The sequence below is a fragment of the Opisthocomus hoazin genome, chromosome 14, assembly GCF_030867145.1.
Source record: "Opisthocomus hoazin isolate bOpiHoa1 chromosome 14, bOpiHoa1.hap1, whole genome shotgun sequence".
NCBI classification, from domain to species: Eukaryota; Metazoa; Chordata; class Aves; order Opisthocomiformes; family Opisthocomidae; genus Opisthocomus; species Opisthocomus hoazin.
The window spans coordinates 13331802-13356230 of record NC_134427.1 but is presented as its reverse complement, the minus strand read 5'-3'; the positions used below and the strand labels follow the sequence as shown (position 1 = coordinate 13356230).

Below are 24429 nucleotides of genomic sequence, written 5' to 3'. Positions count from 1 at the left end.
AGACTGTATATTTCAGTTCATCTATAGATACAATTTTTGGTATAATTTTAGAGTAGACATCACAGGCTGCCCATAATAAAGCAACTTTAAGTTTGTGGTCTTTTCTAAAGATCACAAAAGTGACTGGCGGTGGTAGGTATCTGGGATAAAGGCTCTGCCACACTGTCTTAACTTGTCTGTTCAGTCGATGAAGGGAAAATTGTAATTGATAACGGTCACAGTCTATGACCCATATTCATGGACTTGTGAACAAGAGGCAGTGAGTAGCTCTTCAGTTTGAACATAGTAGAGAGCAAAGAAAATTAAGCATGTCAAAGATAAGGGCATAGTGAGCTTGGGGAGGAGTCATTATGAGAAGGAAAGCTATGATTTTTGGAAGTTGGCAGACCAGAATAAATGCCATGTTCTGCAAGCAAACAGATTTATCTGACTCCTAGTGCTATCCACATTCTTTTTCAGTGTCTGTGCATTTCCCTAGTACTGCACAAGACCACACTGATGCATGTTCACAGCCTTTCCTCTTTTAAAGCTAATAGAAAACATCCAGACATTAAATGAACCTTTCTTGTTCCTTACTGCATTTTTGCCTAGGAAATAATGAACAATTAAATGTAACAGTGTTGGTGACTCCTTATAGGCTGCATACAATGCAAGATATCTGTTATCTTAAGGGCGAAGTATTAACTGTACGAAAAGTAGACATCAAAAAAAACTTGTACCAAGGAATGTCACCTGAAATGTGTGAGTTGCTTGTAAGGCCAGACAACCAAAGATCAGCTATATGTATCATTAAACTTCTTTTTAGTGTCGTGTGCACAGCACAGCACCATGGAAAGCTACCCTTTGTACTTGTAATGAACAGTCTTGCATTCTAAAATTAGTAGCAAATTCTAAAACATTAGCAGGGTGGTTCTATTAAGCTACCTTGGGTGGCTTAGCATAACATTGAACTATTTTACTGCATGCTTTTATGAAATTTATATATATTGGGCTGAAAGAGGACCATTGTGAAATGGAAATAAATATTTAAATAGGTAAGGTAAAAAAAATGCTGAAATGTAGAGTAGAAATGGAAAACTTTATTTTCATCCATGTAAGTAACAAACTCGTGTAATTTTAAACAGCTAAGATGTACATGGTACCGTTCTGTGATTCTGTCCAGCAGAGGGCTACGAGGATGATGAGGGGACTGGAGCATCTGTCCTATGAGGAGAGGCTGAGGGAGCTGGGCTTGTTCAGCCTGAAGAAGAAAAGGCTGCAAGGGGACCTAATAAATGTTTATAAATATCTCAAGGGTGGGTGTCAAGAGGATGGGGTCAGACTCTTTTCAGTGGTGCCCAGTGACAGGACAAGGGGCAACGGACACAAACTGAAGCATAGGAAGTTCCATCTGAACATGAGGAAGAACTTCTTCCCTCTGAGGGTGACGGAGCACTGGAACAGGCTGCCCAGGGAGGTTGTGGAGTCTCCTTCTCTGGAGATATTCAAGACTCGCCTGGACAAGGTCCTGTGCAGCCTGCTGTAGGTGACCCTGCTTTGGCAGGGGGGTTGGACTAGATGACCCACAGAGGTCCCTTCCAACCCCTGCCATTCTGTGATTCTGTGATTCTGTGAACAATGCCTTCCAATTTTGGCACCCTTGCTAGAATTTATATTGTAATAAATGAACCTTAATATTATTGATAATCATTGTGACTTTGAGCAGCACTGCTTAGAAATTATTAGACCACTTTTTTCAATTAGCTTTAATCTGGAAAATATCATGAAAGAAGAAGGAAAACATAATTATGCAGGCTGAGATACTTTGCTCATATGTCATACTTTTAAATGGAAGTATTACAGAATGACTTGCTTTTGTCTAATATGTGCTTTGAAGGCTATTATTTTGCTTAAGAAAATATTCTTCTGGTTAGCTCACAGAGGACAAAAGTTAGAGAGCTGTACATGCCATTGTAGATTACACGAGGGATATATTGATTAGAAGCCTTTTGGGAGCTGTCCTTACTTCAAACAGTCTGTAGATGGCTCATGCAATGAATCCCATCTTAGCCATCAAGGTTAGGCTCAAAACAGGTTTAAGAAACAAAAGGATATCCACTCTGTGGCTGCATCACTTATTCTACAAGCCACAAAAAGGTAGTCCAGTACTGACAGCCTGCACTAATTTTGTCTAGAATGCTATGCCATGCACATGGCTGATACAGAGATATATGCACACATTGAGCTTTTCCATCAATAGCCAGTCCTACTGCACACAGATCAGACTTCCTTTGTGAATACTCTGTAGTAAATACATGCTCATTGATTTGAATGAAAAAGGAATAAAGGTGTAAATCTAAGTGTGAGGAGCTGGGTATGTCTTTAAAGGGCTGAACTTGCATGCGATCAGCTTGAGGACTGTTCTCTCTTCTGTCTTGAAAATCAGAAGAAAAATAGAAATAACCTGTCTTTGTTGTGATATTTGGACAGTGAAGTCCTGATTGGTGCATGGTGGAATTACAGTATTATAACTTTGGAGCTGTGATGAGTTCAGGATATTTGGGACTTCTAGAGATCAAGCCCTGTGAGAATAATTGCAAAGTTCCAATGGATTCAAAAGAAATGCTGAGTCCTGCAGTTGTGCAGAGGTAAGCACTGAGAATAAGCAATACACTTGATTTTGTTAAGTGGTGCTGCATTTGACAACTGACTGAATTTCAGATTTGTTTGACCTTGCCTCTAGAGTCCTCAAAGACTTTTGACCTTTCTTGACTTCTTACAGGGGAGAATAGTCTCTGGGTTCGGTTGGACAAGGAATGGTGATGACATTTTAAAAGAACTCCGTATCTCAAAACCTAGATTATTTAAAAAAACCCCATATAATAGCAGCAGGTTGTTTGCTTAAAAATATGAGCTCCCAGCAAAAGAAATTTTCAAAGAAAGAACTGCGTTTCCTCTTCTTGTTTTCAGGGCAGGGTTGGAATAATAAGGTGTAAATAGAAGGAGACGTTGTTTATGAATGGATGACCTTTATATAAGCAATATAAAGTTTGAATGCATATTAGTAGCTTCTCACAAGTCATCCAAATAAATCTGTGACCCAGCTCTGCAGTCCCTAATTTGCTGAAACCAACATCAGTTTCTCTTTTTCAAAAGCAAGACTGAAACGTTAAAAATTTCTAGTGCAAAAATCAAGTCTTACCTGTCTCAAAAGGCTACATTCCTGTACTGAAAAATTCCATCATGAGTATCTCCACTAAAATAAATGGGATTGCTATGCAATGAAAAGGTATTCAAGGAATTAAAAAGGTTGTCAGATTCTGGTTGCTACCCAATGGTGCACGTTTATTGAAGTCATACAATCTCATAGGAAATGTTGGTATCATCTGTTAGTACCATGTGATGGTTTTGGCTGGGGTAGAGTTAATTTTCTTCAAAGTAGCTAGTAAGAGGCTGTGTTTTGGATTCGTGAAGAAAACAGTGTTGATAATACAGGGATCTTTTAGTTATTGCTGAGCAGTGTTTACACAAAGTCAAGGCCTTTTCTGCTTCTCACATGCCCCCACCAGTGAGCAGGCTGGGGGACACAAGAAGCTGGGAGGGGACACAGCTGGGACAGCTTTCCCCAACTGACCAAAGGGGTATTCCATGCCATATGATGTCATGCTCAGCACATAAACCTGGGCAAGAAGCAGGAAGTGGGGGCATTTAGAGTGATGGTGTTTGTTTTCCCAAGTCACCTTTACATGTGGCGGAGCCCTGCTTTCCTGGAGATGGCTGAACACCTGCCTGCTGATGGGAAGTAGTGAATGAATTCCTTCTTTTGCTTTGCTTATGCATGGGACTTTTGCTTTACTTATTGAATTGTCTTTATCTGAACCCAAGAGTTTTACTTTTCTTCTCGTCCCCATCCCACAGAGAGGAGAGCATTGAGCGAGTGGCTGCATGTTGCTTAGTTGCTGACTGGAGTTAAAGCACAGCGTACCATTCTGCCATTAAGGCAAAAAAGTAACAGCTAAAAATAATATCTTATTGACATTTAATTTTCAAGGGAAAAAACAGAGACAGACAGTGTGTGAGCATTTGCATGTGTGAGAGACTGGTCACTCAAGTGCTTGAAGTTCATGTAATTTCTATGGAAGTGTCATTCAGCCCATGGCCTGTGGACCACTGCTGGACTATAAGGCAACAGAAGGCCATCCACACAGTTACAGTCTGCTGCCTGCTGACTGTACCAGCTCATTTGTAAGTTGCAAGTCAAATAACTATGCCAATGTTTAAATTATGAATATTTTTAGTTAAAATATTTCTCATATTAACAACAGAAGTGCAAACTGCTAAACAAAAATCAGCAGAGGGTATTCTGCAGGTTTCATATATTTATTTGTTTGGTTTTTTTAAATTAAGTGAACTTTCAGTTAAAGATTGAAGAACCACAATCTGAGTTATGGTGCTCCAAGGCTGTTGGTGCATATTGATTTTAAAGAGCTCTGTTTCTCCAGAACAATAAAAGAATGTGGAAGTAGTAACAGCATAAATGAGCATAGCTCTGTTGGATTTATTACAATGGCAGCTATTGTATAGTTTAAATTTGGCCTGTATAATTGAGAAATATAAACTAGCGTTATCATCATTTCAGTTGTCTGAAATACCAGGAGTATGAACACCTTTATCTTCACTGCCAGTAAGGGCAGCAAAAGGGTGAAGAAGTCAGATGGAGAGCTGGGAATAAATCTGTAGATCTTCTTTCAATTAACCCATAGTTAGAGGCTCTCCCAGGTTTTCCAAAGTGGAGACATGCTTGTTTTTATCCTGATGTAAGAGAAGTGAAACTCCCAGCAAGAGAGGTGTTTGAGCTCTGTGATACTGGATGTCAGTGAAGGATTTGTCAGCGAAAGCAAAACAAACAATTTCCTTTTATGTTAGGTTGTGCCATATTTGTGCCTAAAAAATAAAACACTTTTTAAGAGTCCATGTTTCTAAGAAAAAAGAACAGCAAATAATATGCATTTAGGAGGCTAAATTTTGTTCTTTATGACTGAAGCATGGGTCAGCATACAGGAGCTGAAAAAACATGTTGTTTCCATATATATCCAGGGCCAACACAGCATTATCTTCTAATGCCAGAAATAAATCAAAATTATAATGCATAAAAATGTCTCACAGTAGCAGTTCTACTGTTGAGTTTGAGAGTTTGGTGTAGTTGTGTGAGTTCTACAGACAATATTTTGTTTACCAATCAGAAAATCCACTTTTATTAATATACTGAACAAAGAAATGAGAAACACGTTCTTTATACAATGGATTTAGAGCAATTTGCAAGGAATCTTCCTAAATAAATCTTATAAACTGTCACCATGTCCTCCAAAGCAGAGTTACTCTATATTTGTTTTCTCAGACGTGAGAACAGAATTTGACACAGTGAATCTGTGTAATTGAAGCACTGAGAAATTCGACTGTTTTCTAAGCATTAAAGTCAGTAATTCTTTGTTATTTGTCAAACTGGAAAAGCTTCTCTAAATGTTTCTTGACTTTCCTTTGTGCATGTGGCTATAATACATATATCTCCAAAAAGGATACTGTTCATTTTGTTGATGTGTGTGTGTATATATATTTCGCTACTCTTCAGTTATGTGCAACATAACTACAGCCACCACTTCCAGCTGATTCACTCTGGTAATCAGAAGCAGCATAGCATTACAATCTCCACCGCTTTCACAGAAATTATCTTTTTCCTGTGTTCTCACTTTTTTCCTTGTGTAGATTGCTGTTGTAGCATTTCCTACTCAAATTAACAGAATTTTCATGAGACTAAACTGAATTTTTGTCTTTGCTGTGCAGGTAATTTTACTGGGTATCCTCCTGTTTTCTATTTCTGGACGAACAGTGCTGTAAACAACTTAGGTAAGTGTTGGAGAACTAAGGAAACAGGCAATGTTTGATGGGGCTGAAAGTGACATTTCCTCTTTCATAGTATAGTACCTAGCCTATCATCTTATCGTACAATTTTCAGGTATTTTGTTATAGCAGGAGTGAAAGAAAAACAAACATGGTGGGGAAGGGAGTGGGAGGAAATACAAAATGTGAAATCAAAGAACTTGAAATATGTTAATCAAAAAATACTTCATTTGAATTAAAACTAGCCTCATAATGTTTTTATTGGTGCTGAAAACATCATTGTGTTTAATAGAACATTATGCAGATTGAGAAAATATATCTTCCTTTCTGGTTGTGTAATCCTGACTTAGGTAAAGAAAAAATGTTTTATTCATTTTAATACTTCAAATGATTAGAAATCAATATCTAGTGATGCATTTAGTTCATATCCATCTAGAACCAACCAGATACACAAGAGCTGAATTTCTCTGATTAAAGGAATAGATTGACAGTCTCCAGGAATATAAACTTGCATTATACAAATACCTAGAGAATATAAAATGGCCTCTGAGCTTACTCAGTGCACTCTGTGGTGCTAGGTCAGTATTAAAATGTTGCTTTTCATAATCTGATCCAAGCGATTATGAAAAAAAATCCCTAGAACTTGAACCAAATTCATACAGGCACCTGACTCTGAATTCATAGGTTAAATTCACTAGTCTTGTGTAAGACGTCATAACTTTACTGAATGCTCCTTTGAATTAAAATGTCAGTGAGAATTAGGCCACTTTCTTATTTCAAGTAACTGGAGAAGGGATCTTAAAATCTATAGTACAAGAATGCAGTCAGAATTACAGCTTTTCATGTACTTTGTTCTATATGGCTTCTCTGCATGTTCATGGGTAGTAAATTATATATTAGCTATTGGCAGAAGCAGCTTTCCCTGCTCTCTTCTCAGCTAATCTCCTGATGTTTTTTTTATTTTCTCCCTGTCTTTGTTTTAAATATTATCCTAAATGCACATGGACAACTGTATGGATAGCTCTAGCATGGTTTTTGTTTCTTTCTTTTAAAGAGGCACTTCAAAGACAGCATGAATCAGCAGAAGCGTGAAAGCTAGTACATATTCAAGGTTATAAAATGGCAATATTCCTTTTCTCAGTACATCTGATGTTATGATTTTAAGTTATTGTTGACATATAGTCAACATTATTTCAGATATTTTTGAGTTTGGTTGTAAATACATCCAATAAACTTACTTGCTATTTACGGTGGATCCTGGATTCCAGTTAGTCTGGAATAATTTAACTTTTTTACAGACTTGGAAATGAGATGGGGACAAATAGAGATCAAGATCTTTATCTGTTGGCCGTCCTATATTTCTACTGCTCTGTTTGGTATCTTGTAACCAGCATCCAATAGTATGTTTAGTGTTTTAGGCAGATTTTTTTAAAGTCTTTAGTATAGCTTGTGGTGTCTTTCATACCGATGATCTTCATCACCTGTACTTCATTACATTCAAGTAATTTTCCCTGGCAATTCTTAATTCATAAAACAGATATCTTAAAATTAGTCAAATATTGTTTGTAGTTGTAGTATGAACCACCTGTTCCTCCGATCCAGAATATTCAAGATTTCCCACTCTCATTATTTGCGTAGTTTCATGGGGCAGTCTGCGCTAGCAGGTTGTACCAGGAGCTGGTCAAAGTCATGTTAAAAAGACCTGTTATGAGGAGCTGATAGTCTTAAAGTATTAGGTAGCTGTACACTGTGTGTATGAAACACCTAATCCTAACAAATTGTGGCCTGTTTTTCATTTCCAGAGAGTGGAGCTACACAGAAGTTGTTAAATTAAGTGCTATAGGCCATGCTCCTTCCTTTTGCACTTGAACAATTTTGTTCTCAAAGTTTGCAATGTGCATCTGGTATTTCAGCTCTGTGTTTATCTCCAAAATTAATACCAGGTAAATTTCTTCCCTTGATGGCAGATGGTTAGCTAGCATACATGCTTTTTCATTTTAACTAATTACTTCTCACAAAATTTGTTACCTCCTAGTCCCAATCTCTTTTGTCTTTTAATATTAGTATAAAAATCCTACAATATTGTTCTGCCCAGCAAAGTGTTTTGCTTTTCTTTGCCAAATATCAGGATACATCCAAGTATAGAATGAGAAAATGGCTTTCCTATTTCCTGTTGCATGTTTCATGCTTCCAAACTACTTAAATATTTTCTAAAACAAAATTTCCCCATATATCTGTGCTGTGTTTAAACCCAAATTTTATCTGTATTCAGGAAGGTTGAAATTGTTTATGGTGTAAGGCATCTGTGTCAAGCTATATTGAGAGAGAGCAGTGAGTGGAGTCAAAATGTTATGTATGAGTAGCATTACTCCTGAGCAGCAGGGTTTGGTGTGGTTGTAGTGTAAACCACCATTTGGATACTGGGATGGCCTGATTTTTTTAACAGATTATAACCTTGTACTTTCAGGCAGGAATTGATTTGGGACCTCAACCCAGTCTTCAGTGTTTTAAGCACATTGACTTCCAGGGGTGACGTATTTGAGCAAGTGCTTATGTATGTATAAGTATCTATTTTAATCTATGCAAGATAGGGATTTTGCGATGAAACTTTGTTCCAGCTGGAGTCATTCTGTTATTCCTTGGACAGAACCAAGCTCTTTCCTTTGATGAAAATCTTTTTTTGCTACAGGGCCTAGCATGGCCCAGATCTAAGTAGGGAGTTGGGCAGCCATCCAGCTGCTGCTTTTGAAAGTCCACTGACACTACAGCAAAGTAGTACTTCTGATGTGATGTAAATAGATAAAGTTATTAAAAATTTATGTCTTCTGTTTGGGTTTTAATGATTTATGATTTAATATAGGATATTTGCTATGTTAATTAAATCAGATTCCAGGCATATGCATCCTTTAAAGAGAAACTTTTATGTGACTGAGAATTTGGGAAGTTTTCCAAACAATGTTTTTCCATTCCAGAGTGAAATCTGTATGATTTCAAAAAAAAAAAACCCAAAAAACAACACTGACAGCATGTTACTCTGAAATAATCATAGAATCATTAAGGTTTGGAAAAGACCTCTAAGATCATCAAGTCCAACTGTCAAACCAACAGCACCATGCCTGCTAAACCATCTCCCGAAAAGCAATATCTAAACATTTTTTGAACACCTCCAAGGATGATGACTCTACCACTTCCCTGTGCAGCCTCTCAAATATCTGGATTATGCAAAATACAAGCTCATGAAGGAGTCTTAAGTATTGATTATCTTATGTACTCATCTTAAAACTAGGTAAGCAATGTATTGTTTTATTTCTACATACCATATTTTTAAACAGTCATCATAACTCTTTTAAAATTATTTGACTTTTACTTGTCTTACAGTTAAGATTACTGTCTAGACTACAAAGAATTTATGAATCCTCTAAGGTTAGAACAAAGAGGATATAAACATTCGCAGGCAGGCTACTGTCTCCAAGATAATGTTCATTAACTCTGCAATGCTTTGCAATATGCCGTCTTTCTCTCATTTTTACTTGTGTTTGAAAAACAATCCTCTAATTAAGCAAGCAGGAGCGAATTAAAAACATACGTAGCAGCTGTGCTCTGCAAGTTGCTTTATGCATCCCAAAGTATGCAGTCAGTGGTCCAGTTCTGGAAAATGTAGTCATTTGTAGCTCACTTTGTGATATGGTTTTAAATGACCTTCACTGGCAGGAAAGGCTGCTAATGTTTTCAACACATCTGAGCGATGCAGTTCCTCCTTTTATTTAAGGAAACATCCAGGCCCATGTGCATGTGTTATAGAATAATATCATGAAAATTCTGATGCTCAGTTGGGATTCACATCAGCAGAATAGGATCATAGAATCATAGGCTGGATAAGACCTCTAAGATTATCAAGTCCAACCATCCGCCTAATACCACCACGCCTAATAAACCATATCCCAAAGTACCACAAGTTTTTTTAAACACCTCCAGGGATGGTGACTCAATCACCTCCCTGGACAGCCTGTTCCAATGTCTAACCACTCTTTCAGTAAATAAATTTTTCCTAATATCCAAACTAAACCTCTCCTGATGCAACTTGAGGCCATTTCCTCTTGTCCTATTGCTAATTACTTGGTGTAATCGATGGCCTTGCTGGACTTGTCCAATGCAAGACAAAAGACAAACAGACTGAGGCATCAAGAGCCGAAGAGCTAACAAAGGAAGTAAATAACTGTTGCTTATCTTATCAGACAAAAGTAAGGGGGGATAGCCCATCACTGTAAACTCAGTGATCTGTGGGGCGCCCGCGGAGGCTGCGCAGCCAGAGATTGCTTCAGAGATTGCTTTGGACAAAGCACAGATGGCCCCTGAATACACATACCAAGATGCCAGCTCCGAAGGCGTGTCACACTGCTGAGTCCTGCTTCTGACGACATGACATTCCATGCCAAGAGCCAATCGATACACAATAATTGACTTAGTCCCACCTCGCAAAAAGATTTCCAAACATATAAAAATTGGCACTTGAAAACTCTCTTTGGGAGGAGGAGCCAAGCGAGAACTTCACCTGACAGACGGGTCGACGGGCCTGAACCTCTCTTCCCCCCCCAAGAAGGGGCGCCTTTTTGGTAAGAGTCGCGCCTCTGACTTTGTCAGACGTACCCCTGGGAACATATTGTTAACTAAAGCGCTAAACTATTACTTTGAGCTCAACTTTTGTAGACAGTGCATTTATCAACGGCAATTCCGAATCTGTGATAACTGTCACTTGAATAAATTACCTATTGTTTCAACTTTGCGGAACTGTTTCAGTGAAAGTCCTTGGAAGGGCTCTGGCAGGCTAGTTGAATATCAGACTCCCCTTACCCCCCCTTTAACGCGACAGTAAAAAAAATTGGCGTAGTCGGCAAGATTGCCATGGATAAACTGCTACAAAAATACAAGGGTGCATCTTCACAAGCAGGAATTGAATGGGCCCAGAAATTCTGGAAAGATGAGGATAAAGTGGTAGAACGTATAAAACAGTGTTTAAGTGAGCAAAAGAGCAAAGGCACTAAAGGCAAAAAATTTATTTGTGCTGTATTAGGGGCTTGCCTATCTTGCGCGCAGAAAGAAATTAAAGAGTCCCCACCACCTGAAAAAATTGCAGATGTAGAATATGCTGCAGTAAAATCAGAAAATGAAGTGTTAAAAACTTCGCTGACTTTTGAAAAGGAAAGTCAAAAGAAATTTGAGACACAAATCGACACCCTAAAAGGTGAAATCGGTTACCTTAAATCGCAATTGTTTTGGGCCAATAGGCGAGAAAAACATTTAGAAGAAAAATTAAATCTCTCATTAAACCCAATACCGTCCTCTGTCTCAGCTAAACAAGTCCGCAAATTAACACAGTATGCGGATCCCGAGACGTGGGATGGAGACATCTGGGACAGGGATGATAATGATGAACTGGAGGAAAATTCTGGTTATGATTTGGCCCCAGAACCTATACCTATTCGACCATTGATTAAAACAGAAACCACCGATGAGGGTGGAGAACAGGCTCGTACTACTGTACGAACCATTCCATGGTCTCCTGCTGAATTGGCAAAATTGCAGGAAAAATATTCCAGGCGTCTGGAGGAATCCGAGACGGAATATGTGTGTCGAGTCTCCCTTACCGGGGGAGATCGAATCCTCTTAAATGAGGAAGAAGCAGGAGGCTACTGGGGTCCTGGAGTGTTCCTAACCACCACTCCAGGTAATCATAATTATTCATTAACTATGCGAGCTGCTTATTGGGCTGGTGGCATAGACCCACATGACAGAGGAGAACCTTCTGTTATAAAAACCTCAGGGTTCTCTGATTTGGTGACATCTGTGCAAAAGGCTGCCTGCATACAAGCAATGCATGAGCGGGATGTGTTAATAAGATCCCCAATGTTAGCCCCTATAGATCCAGCAAGATTAACTCCACTGATCCGAGGCCTCCCAGACAGTTTAAAAACATATGTGGCCAATATACAAGATCGACTTCAAGTCGCTCGCCCCAGACAAGGTCGACGCCCACGTCGAGGGCAGGATCAGGATCAGGACCAAGCGGAAAATCAGGTAATCACTTGGAGTGAATTTGTACAAGATATAGTAAACTACGGGCGCAGGATGGGATGGATCAGATCCTCACAGTTATCTGATCCGCCACCTCGGCGACTTCACCAGATTCACAGCCCTAAGGCTAAGCCCGAATGCAAATTAAAATTTGATACGGAGCGTAACGAGCTCTGGCGTAAAGCTCGAGCTATTGGGGTGCCACGGCATCTACTGATTGGTATATCCACGACTGACCTAAAAATTCTCGTACAGTCATTAAGCCATAAGCTTAATTCAGCAAAGACAGGTCAGCCGGCAGAAAACAAAGCAACTTTTAACACTGCACCCTCCGCCCCACAGCAGGAGCTAATTGATCTGACGGACCCTCAGGCAAAAAACGCCTATCCGCGGGGAAGGCTGTGAGCCTCCTTCCTCGGCGGGTACTAGCTATACAGTGGCTCTCAGATACACCTCCCGAACCTGTCATTGCCATCCCGGTGGGACCAAAGAAAGTTTTTGTAAATTTTCTCATTGATACTGGTGCTCAAATTTCGGTAATCACCAAGGAGACTGCAACATGCTTAAATGTAAAACCTGGTCGCCGTAAAGTAAAATTTACAGGCATTGATGGAGTCATAAGGAAATGCCCTACAGCAAAAATTACCCTGTGGCTCCCGGGTGAACAAAGATTAACCCGCACTGAAGTACTGGTCGGTGCTGCTAACACTAATATTTTGGGATTTGATTTGTTGTATGGCAGAGTGTGGAAACTCCCTGATGGTTCAGTTTGGAGTTTTGCTGGGTGAGAAATTAAACAGAATGAGCCTAAAAAAAATTAATTTATTAGAAATGTCCATATCTTTACCACCATCAAAAATTACAAACACAAAACAGTACACCTTACCAGCAGCTGCGCAATCGGGTATTGACGGGGTGGTAAAAGACTTAGAAAACCGAGGCATCATCACTCGTACACACTCACCCTGTAATTCCCCTGTCTGGCCAGTAAAAAAACCGAACGGGCAGTGGAGACTCACGATTGATTACAGGCGATTAAATGCCAACACTGCACCTTTAACTGCAGCTGTACCGAGCATTGCAGAATTAGTAACTCAGATACAGGGAGCATCTCACACATGGATGGCAACTTTAGATGTAAAAGATATGGTTTTTATGGTTCCACTCCAGGAACATGATAAAGCCCAATTTGCTTTTACGTGGAAAGGGATACAATACACCTTTAACAGGCTGACTCAGGGATATAAACATTCCCCCACCATTGCTCACAATACTTTAGCTAAAACACTGACTGGAATTCCTATTCCATCAGACGTTACTATATATCAATATATAGATGATCTTTTGATTGGAGGGGAACAATTTGACACTGTTAAACAGGCTATGGATGATGTGACATTGCAATTAACAACCTTGGGTCTGGAAATTCCCCCATCCAAGTGCCAGGGACCCGCACAGGAAGTTAAATTTCTAGGGGTCTGGTGGATCAAAGGAGCCTTATCTATCCCTCCTGACACACTGGAGAAAATAGAACAGGGACAGGATTCCTCTAATGTTAAGGAATTGCAACAAGTTTTAGGAACTTTAGTATACTGGCGTAAACATGTCCCTGGATTTTCTATCATTGCTCGACCCCTTTACAATTTGCTGCGAAAAAAGAAATCATGGGAGTGGACAAATCAACATTCTAATGCCCTGGAGACACTGGTAAAAGAATTGAGACTATTTCAGCAGCTAGGTCCTGTACATCCCTCTGATCCAATTCATGTGGAATGAGGATTTAGTGAACACGGTTCTCACTGTAATGTTTGGCAAAAAGGACCTGAAGGGCCTGAGCGTCCACTTGAGTTCAGTTCAAAGTCCTTTAATGATACTGAATCGCGATACTCAGATCTGGAAAAGGGACTATTGTCTTTGGTACGAGCTGTAAAGCGAGTGGAACAAATAAGAAAAAAACAGAGTGTAATCGTTCGGGGACCTTTCCGCCTCCTAGACACAATATCTAAAGGGACGGTGCCGCCTGCTGGCATTGCCCAAAAGCCCATGGTCCGTAAGTGGTATGCCTATCTGGAAAGCATCCATGACATTATGCCTATTACAGAGGGCAGCACTAAAGTGTCTAAACTGCAAAAAGATATAGATAATACTTCGCTGTTCCAAACTCCTCCAAGCAAACCATCTCCAATTCGGGAGGCGCTTCCTCTAACAGAAACCAGCAACCTCGAAGGGGTATGGTTCACTGATGCGTCATCCTACAGGCGAAATAATGAGTGGAATTATAATGCAGTGGCACTGGAAGTAGCCACGGGAGAACGGGTCAGCGAAACAGGTAAAGGAAGTGCACAAGTGGGGGAGCTTAGGGCAGTCTTACTAGCTGCACAACACGGTGCTGACTATATTTACACTGACTCATATGCTGTTTTTAAAGGAGCTACCGAGTGGGGGAGCCACTGGGCAGCCAACGACTGGCAGGTAAATAGAGTCCCAGTCTGGCAAAATGACAGCTGGAAACAATTGCTAAAAATAGGAGAACAAAGGATACTGCACATTGGTTGGGTGAAAGGGCATGATCGATCAGCCTCTGTTGCTGCCCAGTTCAATCAACAAGTTGATAGCCTCACACGGCTACACAAAATTGATATTGTAAGTGATGAATTAGAATGGGAACATTTACTTGAATGGTTACATGTAAAACGAGGGCACACTGGCCGAGCTGATTTGTATCGGGAAGGCATAGCCCGAGGATGGCCTGTGTCAACAAAACTGTGTGAACAAGTGGTCACTGCCTGTTCACAGTGTCGCCTGCGACTTAACAAAGATCATCCAAGTAAGGCACCTCCCATGCACATCCGAAATAAAAAAACACTGTGGCACACCTGGCAAATTGATTACATAGGTCCATTGCAACCCTCAGGGGGTAAAAAACACATGTTAGTAGGGGTGGAAGTTGTTTCAGGAATTACCATGGCAACAGCTGTCCCAGCTGCAACTGGAGATAACACAGTTTACTGCCTGAAGGAATGGTTCAGCACCCTCCCCCTTCCTGAGGAGATTCAAAGTGACAACGGATCACACTTTACAGCTACAGTGGTACAAGACTGGGCAAAAGAAGAAGGAATTCGGTATTTTCCAAACACTGGGAAACTACGCCTGAAAACACGGACTGTCACGTGTCAAAACAGACTGCCATCAAGGACTGCTAATTTATACTTCTAGTCCTAATCTGTGGAATCATCTGTGAACCAAAGTTTCCAGAAGGTCGAAACAATCTGACAAAAAGGACAATAGTGATTTAATTTTGATAGGAATACTGATTTCTAATTTTACTTGTATATTATGTGACCTTTTTTTTTTTTTTTACTTTTTACTTTATTGTTTAGGTTACTGTTTTTATAATGCAAAATGGCTTTATTTTGTTGTGTTTTTGATAGTTATAATTTACTATAGAATTGTCAATATGAATCTTCTATCATGCATTGGCAGTGGTAGACAAATATGTGTAAGTTTAACATGTGTTTACATATTGGGTATAATAATTGTGCATGTGTTCCATAGAGATTATAATCAAAAAACAAAGACGTCTTTGGGTATGATAGAGGAAAACACAGCCTTTAAGTTGTTACAAGGATTTCTTAGAATGATGAATTGGACTCAGGGAAACACTTGTCTTATGCTGCCAACGACCTCTGCAGAAGGACTCCCTTTTCTTGTATTACAAAAGTGGATCCCAAACAGGTTAACACATGGGCATATCATATAGTTTCTAGCAACAATGCTAAGCCACAGGCCAAAAGATGCCGAGTTCCTTTCCAGCATTATCTAAATGGACATAATAGCCTCGATGAACTCGAAAATAGTACGTGTAGCACTTTAATGCTGCCTGCACCACCTGAAAACAGATGGGTGTGTTCTAATGGACAAATATCAGACTACATTCAACCCTACTGGGATGGATTAGAATGTACTCTAGGTATTCCAAGTTTGTGTCCTACTATAGCTTTTAATTTCATTCAATCCTTAACAAAATCACGAGGACATAGAGCTAAAAGACAGTCACAAATGTGGAACTCTATGCAAGAAAATGGTAATCTTTTTGCCTGGCCGAGCTATTATACACCAGCAATGAGAATAAACTTGGTAATGAAAGCTTTTTGGGGTTATTGGACAGTAATTACCAATAATCGATTATATATAGAAAATTTGACATGGCAAGTAGAATCTCTAGCAAACTGGACAAAAACAGCAATTAATGCAGTTGACTTGCAGCTGCAAGCTACATCCAAAATGACGCTACAAAATAGGTTAGCCTTAGATATGATTTTGTTAAAAGAAAGTGGTGTTTGTGGATGGCTAAATGCCTCCTATCCTGATGAAACCTGTTGTGTTTCTATCCCAAATGTATCCGTCACTTTACATCAAGCCATGGATGAAATGCGTAAGATTGCGGAACAGTCTCAAGAACTCCGTGAAAATATGAAGCAAAAGCCCTGGGAACGGACGGGGTGGATCTCGAAAGTTTTTAATGGACTTGGACTAAACATTAGTGGATGGATACAAAGTTTGATTCAATATGTACTGATGTTTATTGTACTCCTTATTGTTATTTGTGTAGGTTTATCATGTGTACAATCTTCATTAGCTAAAACTTTTAGTACGCATATTAGAATGCTTAAAGTTCATAACCCTGATTATGTTCCTTTTATTCCTTCTCCTATTAGGGAGGAAGATGAGCCCCTCAACCCATCTGAACCTAAATTCATCTAATATTCCTTTTTGACGAGATGTGACTAAAGTCACGGGGTGGATAATGTAATCGATGGCCTTGCTGGACTTGTCGAATGCAAGACAAAAGACAAACAGACTGAGGCATCAAGAGCCGAAGAGCTAACAAAGGAAGTAAATAACTGCTGCTTATCTTATCAGACAAAAGTAAGGGGGGATAGCCCATCACTGTAAACTCAGTGATCTGTGGGGCGCCCGCGGAGGCTGCGCAGCCAGAGATTGCTTCAGAGATTGCTTTGGACAAAGCACAGATGGCCCCCGAATACACATACCAAGATGCCAGCTCCGAAGGCGTGTCACACTGCTGAGTCCTGCTTCTGACGACATGACATTCCATGCCAAGAGCCAATCGATACACAATAATTGACTTAGTCCCACCTCGCAAAAAGATTTCCAAACATATAAAAATTGGCACTTGAAAACTCTCTTTGGGAGGAGGAGCCAAGCGAGAACTTCACCTGACAGACGGGTCGACGGGCCTGAACCTCTCTTCCCCCCCCAAGAAGGGGCGCCTTTTTGGTAAGAGTCGCGCCTCTGACTTTGTCAGACGTACCCCCGGGAACACATTGTTAACTAAAGCGCTAAACTATTACTTTGAGCTTAACTTTTGTAGACAGTGAATTTATCAACGGCAATTCCGAATCTGTGATAACTGTCACTTGAATAAATTACCTATTGTTTCAACTTTGCGAAACTGTTTCAGTGAAAGTCCTTGGAAGGGCTCTGGCAGGCTAGTTGAATATCAGAATCCCCTTACCCCCCCTTTAACGCGACACTTGGGAGAAGAGACCAATACCTGCCTCACTACAACCTCCATTCAGGTAGTTGTAGAGAGCAATACGGTCCCCCCTCAGCCTCCTCTTCTCCAAACTAAACAGCCCCAGCTCCTCAGCCGCTCCTCATAAGAATAGTCCCGTAGGAGACTGATTCCCTCAGAAGTGACTGGAAAGGGCAACTAGACATGGAATCCATTCCCATGCGAACTGCAAATTTAAAACAAGTTTCATGAGCTTTCAATAACTTGTGGGTGTTTTATTTGCTTTTTCTTTGATTTGTGGGTTTTTTTGTTTAAATATTTAATAAAACCAAAGTGTTGCTGTAAAAGAGTAATTTTTAATGACATTTACCTTAGGAAAAGAATATGGAATTTACTGACATTTTCACAAATTATGCCTTTTTGTGAAGTTTCTGTGTGCTGAAGTTTGAAAATTGTGAGGTTTTGAGGGGGTTTTATTGTATTTTAAACAAAAGAGGCCACAATGAAATTAAAGCCATTTCAAAGTGTTTAAATAAAAGATTTTGTCTACTCACAGATAGCTATTTTTGGACTTTCATTATACAAAATGTTCTAATACTTCAAGATTTAGCCCACTAAAAGATCAGAAATATTCTAAATTATTCAAGAATTCTCTTTAGTTAGGGAGCTTGGTTAGGGAGCAAGTGGAGAATCACCCACTCCAGGCAACTGGTTTTGCTCAAATACCAGCTTCCTTCTTCTTTCCCATATTTTTGGTTTGACTTTGTAGAGACGTTCTTGGGAGCGCTATGGCAGAATGACTAAAGTTCTTGGTGGCTGTCAGAAATAGACTCTATAGAGCCTGGAAGTAAAATACAAGAAAATATTGTAACAGGGACATTCTGATTTTCTTTCACGTGATGGCACTTACAGTGATGGTAGGGCTTTTACTAATTTTGGCCTGCAGGAAGGTGTGCATTCTGCACAGATGAACTCCTGTCCATTTACAGCAATTAAGCCACTTTAATTGTACTAATAGGAATTCTAAACACACCTTGTCAGTACTGTAGTAGTTTAAATCCAGGCTATAAATACCATTTTTATTAAATATTATTTTATTATTATACTATATTTTTAAATTATAATAATAAGTAATAAAATGTTAATAGTCGTAATCTGGTGCAGCAGAGAAAGAGGACTTTGGGAATCTGTACTTACCTGCTTCCTGTCATTTTAACAGGGGGAAATACGGATTTTTTAATAAGCTTGCCATTTGTCAACTAAAGCTCCCAGTACTTTTGAAGATATCCCTGCTCATTGCTGGGGGCATGGTCTCGAAGACCTTTAAAGGTCCCTTCCAGTCCAAACTGTTCTATAATTCTATGATTCTATTGATAATGAACTGGTTTCCATAGGAAAGCACACATTTACAGGTAAACAATTGATAATGGAGCAGTCTTCCCCCTCCCCCCCGCCCCTCACGCTGTTTCTGGAGGGCCCCACTGCACAGGGAAGATAATGATATTTATTTTTGTATGTTTAAGGTTTATTAAATATCTGAAGGGTGGGTGTCAGGAGGATGGGGCCAAGCTCTTTTCAGTGGTGCCCAGTGACAGGACAAGGGGCAGTGGGCACAAACTGAGGCACAGGAAGTTCCGTCTGAACATGAGGAAGAACTTCTTCATTCTGAGGGTGACGGAGCACTGGAACAGGCTGCCCAGGGAGGTTGTGGAGTCTCCCTCTCTGGAGATATTCAAGACCCGCCTGGACAAGGTCCTGTGCAGCTTGCTGTAGGTGACCCTGCTTTGGCAGGGGGGTTGGACTAGATGACCCACAGAGGTCCCTTCCAACCCCTACTATTCTGTGATTCTGTGATTTATGTTGATATTTAGTGAGTTTCATGGAGCACAGTTCTGTCTTTGTTCATCTATGATCTGCAAATGGTTGCAAATGTAACTCTTCATAACCAGAAGTTTGAGATGTATCTTATTCACATCTGCAATTGGAAAGGGAGGAAGCAACAAGTTTAGAGCAAGAGCTGAAGCTTATGTATTACTTTGGCATTTTCTATCGCAAAGAAAAGCTTTTATACCCAATATGTTGCCATCTAAACTCTGTTCAGGAAGTCACCTGTTGTCATCACAGATGCAGTAAATGTTGAGAATGCTGGGGTTCAAGAATATTAATTAGACTAAAAGACAATCTAACTATGTTTTGGTATATATCTTTCTGAGTGAAGCTGACCTCCACCAGAAAATGCTTTAATTGTTTCTCTTTAAAAAACTGCATAAATTCAATTGTCTGGCCTTTTATTTGGAGTTAAATAGAGCCAATTTGTGGGACAATCATCTAGAATGTTCGCATGTTAATTTTTTTACGTTTCAAGAGAATATGGGCATCCTTCCTGACCTCCTTTAGGATGCAAGTCCTCTAGCCCCTGGTGTATGCAAGTGCAGTTGGTGACAGAGACTTTATGGGGATGGTTTTTATTAGCATGCTGCATGCATTTGACTGCATTCAGTGGAATCATACCTATGAAATGAGGAAATTTTGCTCTTCCTTTGAAATATATGCAAGGCAGGAACTGAACAATATTGTCCTTTACAGCAAAAATAGGTAAGTTTACTTCTTGTGCAATTTACTAGTAAACCAGCCCATGTGACTATAATCCATTCTTCTCTCCACACCTCAGAAGCCTCATTTTTTTTGGATTTTATTAAATGCTCTTAAAATACCATGGTCCCTTCCAGCTACATCGAATACTGGCTGATCCCAGTCCTCTACTTTATCTTAATTTAAATTTAACGTGTCTTTTTCATCCCTGTTGGGTTAAAGATTCTATTCTTTAGTTCAACCTTTTCTATTATAATGTATATATTGCAGAATACTATTTCTTTGCTATACAATATGCCAGATCTAAGATCTAATGGGGTTATCTTATGAAAATTTAATTCAATACATTTATATATAGGTGATAAGTTTGTAGGCAATATCCTTCCTTTGTCATCCTCTTCAGATGAAAAAAACTATTAATGCAGCAGCTAAGCTTGGGTTAGTCATACTGTAGTGGTGAGATTTGTGCATTCTCCTGCATAGAATTACAGTCAGTCTACTATAATACTGGAATATCTTCTGGAAAATGGCCTAAGTGATAGCACTTAGCATCCACATTCTTAATATTCCTTGACCCTGAAATCTTGGCTATGATGAAGTCAACAGCAAAGCTATAGCTGATTGGAGGTGAAGTTGGATTGGATGACTGAGATGAAAAGAGAGCAGCTGGCACTGACTGGGAGGGAAAGAGGAGAAATAGAGTTAGCTGATAGAAGGAAAAAAAGATTACTACTTAGTTTCTGAAGAAGTAGTAAAAGCTTTGCTTCTAACAGTGAGTACAGGGACCTAGAGTAGGAGGGCAAGAAGAAGCTCTAAATGTGAGCACTTTGAGAAAATTCTGAAATTCGTATTGTTTGTGTACACCATATAGACCAGGGTCTGAAAAAATGAAGCTATTATCATTGTCTGGATGTTAAGAAAGAGTTCTGACTTATTCCCTGTCCCTATGAATTTTCAAAACAAGCATTTCTGTTGATTTTAAAAATCGATTTTGCCTTCCAAATGATAAGCTCTTATTAGAAGACTAGGAGTTTCAGTGACTTCAATGGTATGATCCCATTATACTTAAAGGGAGCCTATAGGAAAGATGGGAACAATCTTTTTAGTAGAGACAGCAGTGACACGATGAGGGGTAATGGTTTTAAACTAAGGGAGGGTAGGTTTAGGCTGGATATAAGGAAGAAATTCTTTGCAATGAGGGTGGTGAAACACTGGAACGGGTTGCCCGGAGAGGTAGTGGAGGCCCCATCCCTGGAAACATTCAAGAACAGGTTGGACAGGGCTCTGAGCAACCTGATCTAGTTAGCGGTGTCCCTGCTTGCTGTGGGGCGGTTGGACTAGATGACCTCTAGGGGTCCCTTCCAACCCAAAACTTTCTATGATTCTATGATTCTATGATTCTATGATTATGTACTTCTAACATAGCATAAATGAAAAAATATAAACTGGCTGGATTTTATTACCAGTTAACCAACATTAATTAGCTGGAAGGTTACTTTATTTTCTGTAATCTGGCTATCAAATTCTTCTCCCCCACAAGTACTCCTGAAATGCCAACCATTCTGCCAAGCTGTTTCTTATGTTTATTGTGCTTCTGGCATCCTTTCTTCCATGTAGGAGGAAAAATATTGTCCTAATCAGTACACTTCATAGATCCTGTAAAAATACTAGAGCAAAGCTTGCAATTTGTTCAGACTTAGATTTTGTTTTCTTTTTTTCATCAAATTTCTCCTCTCCTGTGGCTTTCAGTTTTAGGAAGGGGGAAAAGGGGATTAATTTTGCCCAAGAATTTTACTGTGCATATTTCCAAAGCATATCACTCAAATGACAGAACAAGACAATACTCTTCAGAAATACTTTTATTAATCAGAACTGGTCTAGTATTCTTTCTGGTCCAGTAATTTAGTGGTCAGGGTAGAATTTTATGGAATGTGTTCAGGATCTCTCTGCATTTACAGACCCTTTTAAAAAACATGAAGAAGAAATAATTTTATCTTTTTGCCGTTGAAATTCCAATATTGAAATATTCACCACGACTATTTTGGCTTCAAATTTAGCAGAGAAGAATAGGCAATGTAAGCATTATGAGCCTTTATAAGTGTATTATGAGTTCATCATCTTGACACTGGCAGGACAGAGAATAAGAAATACTCAGGGTAAACCTAGTTTAATTGAATTTAAGAGAAAATACTATCAGCTCATATTTCTAATAAACAAGATGGATGAAAACCAAATAAAGAGTTGTAATAACTTATAAAAATTTAAAAAATAGTCCTAGTGTTGGGTCCTGATCTGATGAAAAGTAATGGGAACCATAGGAGTAATCTACCGTCTTACAATTAATTTAATTTTTAGGGTTATAATGGAGAAACAATAGGAAGAGCTTCCTTTGCTTAAATCATGGTGTCTAGGGTCTGTTTTCTGAAAGAGTAATTAAATCTAAATCATAAATTCAAAGTATAGTTCAAGTCCATACACCTTACTTCTTGGAGTGAACAGAAATAGGAAGCAGTATTTTACATCTTCCTCCAAGGAAAAGAGGTGTGCAATGATAAAGGAAAAGATTTTGAAACCGTCCAAGTGGGGTGAATGGCTATATCCATGTGACTAAAATGCAATTACTAGAGCTAAACTTAGTTCTTTTCCCTAAATGTGTTTAGCTCTATCTGCAGTGGGAGAGGCAAGCAGCTGGTGTGTTAAAACCATTGCCAATGTAGTCAGATGTATGGCATTATTTTTTAATGTATGATATCAAGAGCTTTTCTTTCCTGGCCTGAAATATGAGTGTTTTACTATTAAAGTCAATCTGAAAAATGGACAGTTTTGTGGAAAATTTCAACTTTAGGATAATAACAGCAAAAAAAGAAAACTCTTTCCTGAAAACCAGGAGCCGAAATTGTAAGGTATTGATTTAGATGTCTCAAAGATTTGACAGACTGGTGCCTCCTGTTTAGTCAATGGTGGGCTACTCGGTGTGTCCAAGAAGTGCCCTGGCTTCTCTTGCTGACCTGTCTTGTGTTTTTGCCCTGGTTGTGATCATCAATGAAGATGTAAACCAGGCATGGAACATAGGACATTGGAGAGGATGAAGGCATCTGAACTGAATTCTCATATAGCACATCTAGAGATGTTTAAATCATTTGGCAGGAGTGGAAAAATCAAAGGGGAGAAATAGGAAAGGTTGGGACCTTAAAATAGTTCATCTGCAGTAAAAATTACCTTTTTTATAACGTGCACTTATTTAATGAAAAACATTCACCAGTCATGGAATAATGAAATGTAGTTGAAACCCCGATTTTTCCATTAAAGTCAGTTTAAACGGAAATTTTCCGTCAAAATAGTTACTATGTATTATTTGATTTGGCTCACAGTGAAACATGCAGCTGTTATTGACTAGACTTTTGAAATAGATTTTATGTGAAGCATTCATTTACTTAGCTACTGGCACACTCTTCCAAGAAAGTCTTTCTGGGGTTTTTGCCAGTCTTGTCCAAGTAAAAGTAATAATAAATAAATAAAACAGGTAAAATGAAATAACCAAACTGAAGCCAAGAAATATGCAAACTGAAACTGTTGGAACCTGTTTGCTTTTAACGAGCTCCTTGAATCCTGCAGAAGGGAAATTGTCTCCTTCTTTGCAGTTTTGATGTTGAAATCACTTTGCCAAAGTTCTACTTCAAATTTACATGGAGCATTAGCAATATTTCCTGTATTTTCAATGCAGCATCAAGGCTAGTTTAATCAGCAAAAAACTTGGTTACTTCTCACTTCTGCATAATTACAAAGGTCAGAAAGAAATTTAAGAAACAAAATACTAATACAAATCAATATCTATTTTCCACTGCAGATCACATTGTCAAAAAGACCTTCACTGCTGCAGAACACTGTGACAAAGAACCACATTCCAATAACTATTTTCAAGTTAGTTGGGAAGTAATGATTCATTTCCTATGATAACAGAGCCACCGTTTGAAAATTAATGAAACTGTAAGCTCATTTAGAAACTTAATAGTTATTAAGAGTGATTGCAAATGTTCCTAGGGAGACAGTGATTTTGCTATCCGCTCATGAAACATCACTTGTATACATGATTAACTTTATATCAGTGGGAAAAAAAGAAACCATGGTTAGAGTTCTAAATCATGGCATTTTCTGAAATTTTAATAGTATTCCCTGTTTTCTGAATGGAGGAACTGAGATGCACACGAGCTTTATACTCTTAGGAAGTTAGTGGAAGAGTAGAACATGCCCAATATGGTTGCAGGTTACAGTTATTTAATACGCTGGATCTTGAAAATCAACAAGGAAAATGAGATTGCATGATAGAGGAAATTTAACTCCATCTCTTG

General features: G+C 39.1%; 1 long non-coding RNA gene across 1 annotated transcript in view; it reads left to right on the top strand.

The window, feature by feature from the left end:
- Positions 1–17356, top strand: part of LOC142363140 (uncharacterized) — a 46615-nt gene extending 29259 nt beyond the window's left edge. Inside the window, exons 2-3 of the long non-coding RNA XR_012765523.1 lie at positions 5821–5883; positions 16668–17356. This is a non-coding gene — a long non-coding RNA (uncharacterized LOC142363140). The remainder of the gene's footprint in view (positions 1–5820; positions 5884–16667) is intronic.
- Positions 17357–24429: the final 7073 nt, after the last annotated feature.